The sequence below is a fragment of the Lipotes vexillifer genome, unplaced genomic scaffold, assembly GCF_000442215.2.
Source record: "Lipotes vexillifer unplaced genomic scaffold, Lipotes_vexillifer_v1.1 scaffold125, whole genome shotgun sequence".
Taxonomy (NCBI): domain Eukaryota; kingdom Metazoa; phylum Chordata; class Mammalia; order Artiodactyla; family Lipotidae; genus Lipotes; species Lipotes vexillifer.
Window position 1 is genome coordinate 571,895 of NW_006785403.1, and position 6,516 is coordinate 578,410.

Here is a 6,516-nt window from a genome sequence, read left to right on the forward strand (position 1 = left end):
TTCCCTGACACTTGTCAGTGTTTCACAGGACAGCTTGCAGACCAGGTTCGTGGGAGGACTCTGACAGCCTTGTTCTTTATTGAAGGCATAGTTCTTGGGTTTATGCTACTTAATTAGATGAGAATTCTGGCATGATCATAGTATAGAATTTTCTTTTCCCCAGAAGATACTTATTCTCAGATATATATATTTAGAATATTGAGAGCTCAAATTGGCGTGACTGACACAAGTAGATAATACCCAAAACAAACCTGGGCTAAGGAAAATGGTTATCATAAGCAGTTTCATGATCCAATTTTTTCCCTCTGTGAAACAGGTAAGAGAATGCACCAAGATATCATACATGGTCATTTACATACAGTATCATTTTAGATCATAATATAGATTGGATTTGATTTATCCAATTGTACCCTGGTTGGAAAAAGAACATATTCTTAGTGAACCTAGGCAAATAATAACCATTGATACAGGGAGTAAAGAAACTTAGCAAAGGTACTTTGAAAAATATTTAACCATTGTTGCCATTGTTTTATCTTTTTTTTAAAAGAATCATTCTTGTTTTCCCTCATGATTTATTAATTTGTAACCTATATTAAGATCTTTCATAGGATTCCCCTCACCCCCAATCCTCAGGGTCCAGTTGGAGCAAGACTGCATTTAAAGAGGGTTTCATAACTAGTTTGAACAAGTGTAACCTGTCAAACTGAGGGTCAGGGCTGGATTAAGAAGAAAAGAGTTTCCCCCACAAGAGCATTTAAAATAGAACACTGGCCACAGTTAAGTCAGTTCATCCCATTCATTAAGTTCTAAGGAGTTAATTTGTGTTTTGTTGATCTCAAAGTAAACAGTTTATCTCCATGAAGTCATTTGCTTTTGGAGGGGAAAGTTATGGGTGTCCTGATAACGGACTCTTGACAGTCTCACAGAGTGTGGTGAAGATATGTCTTTTAATGGAGCTGTGAGTCTAGTCCTTGTAGTTTCAACTGTCCTGAGTATCTGGCTCAGTCCTTTGCTGAAGCTCTTTTGATATAGTATTTTTTTCAGAAGATTCAATTTCTGATCTGTTCTTGTAGCAGAGACTTTTAGGTGAGTGTAAGGGAAAAGCAGAAAATGCTTGTGGATAATAAGACTCAAAAGTTCTGTTTAATTCATTATAATAACCAGCAGTATCAGGATGCAGAAAAGTAGAATCGTCTATTGAGGTGCAATAAGCAGTCGATTTATAAGGATTTAGTTAATACTTATCATGAGCGTAAGAACACATTATAAACAGTGAGGGCATTGTCAAATCTCCAGAGTATTTAATTTATCTCACTAAGTGTATTCTGATTATCATCAGTTGACAAGAGTATTTATTTAGAAAATCAGAGGTCTTTTGAAAAATTAATCTATTTTTTGAAAGTCATAGTGCCCATCTTTGTGCATGAGCGTAAGTATGTTTCTGATGTAAAATTTCATAATTGCCAGAACATTTATGTCATTAAAATTTTATTTATATGTAAAGCTAAACAGAGAAGTTTAGCCTTTTGAGTTGCTGATTTTTCATATAGTGGACATAATAGTGTTGAGTATAGTAAAACCAGATTATTTCTATGATCTCTTATTTTAAAAGCTGAGAGATCAAATTTTTGTGATACCCAGTGGACATCTGGGAAACTCCAAAGGTGACGTAGGTATAATAGATATCTTTACAGCTTTGGAGTTCTGATTTTGGGTCCTGAATTTGGGAAAGGCAGTACCAAAAAGAGTTATCAGAGGAGCCATGGTAAAAGCCTCAGTCACGATGAGTGAAGACAAGAAACGGTTTCAGGTAATATTTAAAGGAAACACGGCAACACATAAAAATGATTATTAGGAATTCTATTTCAAAACTAAAGACATTTTGTTAATATTGATACAAAAGTGAGACAAAAACAACAAGTTACACAGCATTTTAGTAAGAAAGAGAACCACTGATGTCTGGGCACAGAGCATCTTTTAACTCTTCTCTTTTGTCTTTGTTTTTGTTAGTAGCTTTCTATGTAGACAAGGATCAATTTACCATTTTAACAGAAGGAGACCCAAATTCTATTTTACTTTTTTGATTACCGTTTATGTAGCAGTTTGCAGTAAATGATACACAAGCCTCTTTCCACCTTATGAATAAATCGATTATCACTAGTCAAATTTGCAAACATTTTAAACATATTTCTTTGCTCATTTCAGATTCACTACCTGCAGTTATTATAAACCCAGGCTCTTGATCTTGCTTTTTCCTCTGTTCTATGTTCATGGTGTATCCTGAAATTGTATTCTATTTCCTTCTTCATATTCTGGCACAACCAGAAAATTTTAATTAATCAAAACAAAATACATCCATCATCTTACACATGCACCTCTCTACAGTCAAATACATCTTTAAGAAATTCTTAAAATAGTAAATTTTTACATCCATTGTAACCAGCTAACTTATAGCAAGAGTATAGTAAAACTAGAGTTTTCAGGTGTATAAGATATGTACTAATAGCTTGATTTACTATTAGTTCTTAAAGTTAATTGGTAGGAATGTAAAATGATGTAGCCATGTGGAAAACAATTTGATTGTTCCTGATAAAAAGTTAAACATAGAATTACCATAGGACCCAGCAATTCTGTTTCTGGGTATATACTCAAAAGAACTGAAAACAGGTATCAAATAAACACTTGTACATGAATGTTTATAGCAGCACTATTCATAATAGTCAAAAGGTGGAAACAACCCACATATCCATCATGAATGAATGGATAAACAAAATGCGGTGTATATAAACACAGTGAAGTGTTATTCAGCTGTTAAAACGAATGAGGTACTGATGTATGCGCCAGCATGGGTGAACCATGGAAACATTATGCTAAGTGAAAGAAGTCAGACACAAAAGGTCACATATTGTATGATTCCGTTTGTTTGAAATAGCTGGAACAAGTAAATCCATAGGTACAGAAAGCAGCCAAGGGCTGGGGACAGGGAGGAATAGGGAGTAACTACTTAGTGGTCTGAGGTCTTCTTTTGGAGTGATGAAAACCCCCTCTGGTTTTGGAACTAGGTAGAGGCTATGGTTGTACAACATTGTGAATGTACTAAATGCCACTGACTTAGACACTGCAAAATGGTTAATTTTATGTTAGATGAATTTTGCTTCAATTTAAACATGAGGGATTTCATATATTTATATGATTTCATATATATATGATATATAGAATTATAAACACTTAACAAGAGTAAACCCTTTTAAAGGACATTAATTATTATACTTTATTTAGTTGGACAAATAGTTTTACTTTTGTATAATAATAAAAACTTCCTTGACTCATGAAACTTTAAAGCATTCAGATTAATTAGGCTTTCCATGATAAAATAAACCCAACTTTTGTATAAACTAGAATATTATTTTCTGTATTGTGTTAAAATCAAGAAGAAATATAATTAATGGCTTTGAATTAGAATTTTCACCTTGAACAAGAATCTTAAGTTTTTCAAAAGCTTTATACTTTATGAATATCTATAGTTATAAACCTAATATTGAAAATTCTTTAAATTGTGTTTGAAGTACCTTAGCATTCTTTTACTTTTTATCTTATTAACCTATAATCAAGGCTATTAATTTATCTGAGAGTTAAACTTTTTTGTTCCCCTGAGGTATAGATGCAGCAAGCTTCTGAAGTTTTTTCTTAAAGAGCCATCACTTTGAAAACATTAAAATTTGATTTTCCTCCCTTCTGGAATGTATTTATTCCAGATTTTCCTCCTTTTAAATTTATTTTAACCTTCAAAGTTATTATTTTGAATTTATATGAGTGCTTCTATATGCCAATGAAGAAAAGCACTCCCATAAATACAAGTAACTTTGTAATGTTATGTGTTAATTTTTCCCTCCTTTATCTGACTAGTTATCCATCAAGTGCACAATCATTTCAATAGATGAAAGATATTTATAACCAATTAATCTCTAAAAATTTTTGGAGGGAGGGCAGAAAAAGGAAATGAAAAGTAGGAGAAGAGAAGAAGGGAGTGACCACAAATACAGAAGGTGATAAACAAAATATTTCATCACCTTCCTTTTACAAGGAAAGAAAAAGGAAAAAAGGTATTTTTCACACACAAAAAGAGCTAGCAGGGCTTCCCTGGTGGCGCAGTGCTTGGGAGTCCGCCTGCCGATGCGGGGGGCGCGGGTTCGTGCCCCGTTTCGGGAGGATCCCGCATGCCGCGGAGCGGCTGGGCCCGTGAGCCGTGGCCGCTGGGCCTGCGCGTCCGGAGCCTGTGCTCCGCAAATGGGAGGGGCCGCGACAGTGAGAGGCCCGCATACCGCAAGAAAAAAAAAAAAGAGCTAGCAGCTTCCGTTTTACAACCTCAGCTAGAGATAAAAAATAAACAACACTTAACAAGAGTAAACCCTTTTAAAGGACATTAATTATTATACTTTATTTAGTTGGACAAATAGTTTTACTTTTGTATAATAATAAAAACTTCCTTGACTCATGAAACTTTAAAGCATTCAGATTAATTAGGCTTTCCATGATAAAATAAACCCAACTTTTGTATAAACTAGAATATTATTTTCTGTATTGTGTTAAAATCAAGAAGAAATATAATTAATGGCTTTGAATTAGAATTTTCACCTTGAACAAGAATCTTAAGTTTTTCAAAAGCTTTATACTTTATGAATATCTATAGTTATAAACCTAATATTGAAAATTCTTTAAATTGTGTTTGAAGTACCTTAGCATTCTTTTACTTTTTATCTTATTAACCTATAATCAAGGCTATTAATTTATCTGAGAGTTAAACTTTTTTGTTCCCCTGAGGTATAGATGCAGCAAGCTTCTGAAGTTTTTTCTTAAAGAGCCATCACTTTGAAAACATTAAAATTTGATTTTCCTCCCTTCTGGAATGTATTTATTCCAGATTTTCCTCCTTTTAAATTTATTTTAACCTTCAAAGTTATTATTTTGAATTTATATGAGTGCTTCTATATGCCAATGAAGAAAAGCACTCCCATAAATACAAGTAACTTTGTAATGTTATGTGTTAATTTTTCCCTCCTTTATCTGACTAGTTATCCATCAAGTGCACAATCATTTCAATAGATGAAAGATATTTATAACCAATTAATCTCTAAAAATTTTTGGAGGGAGGGCAGAAAAAGGAAATGAAAAGTAGGAGAAGAGAAGAAGGGAGTGACCACAAATACAGAAGGTGATAAACAAAATATTTCATCACCTTCCTTTTACAAGGAAAGAAAAAGGAAAAAAGGTATTTTTCACACACAAAAAGAGCTAGCAGGGCTTCCCTGGTGGCGCAGTGCTTGGGAGTCCGCCTGCCGATGCGGGGGGCGCGGGTTCGTGCCCCGTTTCGGGAGGATCCCGCATGCCGCGGAGCGGCTGGGCCCGTGAGCCGTGGCCGCTGGGCCTGCGCGTCCGGAGCCTGTGCTCCGCAAATGGGAGGGGCCGCGACAGTGAGAGGCCCGCATACCGCAAGAAAAAAAAAAAAGAGCTAGCAGCTTCCGTTTTACAACCTCAGCTAGAGATAAAAAATAAACAGAACACAAAAGCTCACTCATGGGTCCAGCCTCTGTAGATCTCAAAGGTTGTCTGCCTTTCCAGAAGGTACAGAAAATTTTCTTGAGTGATGTGATCTCATTGATGGGGAGGTAATTTTGGCTGATGACTAGCCATAAACCCAGTTCACCCAGAGAATCTGGGAGGCAGAGGTGAATAGGTTTGGGTTCTCTTTGGGCCTCAGTTGGTCTTCAAATGGGGCCCAAGAAAAGTGGCACATTGCAAGTTAAGGACATCCTCTTCCAGGGCCTGATGGCACCGCTTTCGATGTCCAATCATGTCACCAGCCTAGGATATTTCTAAAACACGTCTCTCTTCATTTTATAGAATGTTTGTATTAACATTTCAACAGTCGAAGATATCAGAATCCCCACGTCAAACAAATAAACAAAGATGACACATAAACCAGAGTCTCTGTTATTTACCGCCTGACAGAAATCACCAGAAACCTAGATTCTCAACTTTTCAGTCACTAACAGGGAATAAGTTATTGCCAGACTTGATCCAGAAACACAAATAGAAACAGCCAGAAAAGCACAGAGTTAGGAAGAAGAAGAAAAAAAAAAGCAGTGATAGTATAGCTCTCTTGCTGCAGGAGATTTATTCTGTAAATGAAACAAGGCACATATCTGTTCACACTGCCCATGAGATAAGTGTGTTCTGAGGTGAAGCCATTCAGTCAGCTCTGGCAGGTAAAGGCCCTTCCTCACATAAATCTCCTCCATGGAGCCTCCAGAACTGCAAAAAAGAATTAGGCACAACAGCACATGGAAAATAAAAACATATTTTTTCTTCACTCTCAAAGTGCTAGATGTCAGACTTCAAAAGGACTGATGTGCCCAGTAAAAACCACAACAGGTGGAGACTTCCCTGGTGGTGCAGTGGTTGAGACTCCGTGCTCCCGATGCTGGGGGCACGGGTTCAATCCCTAGTCAGGGAAAG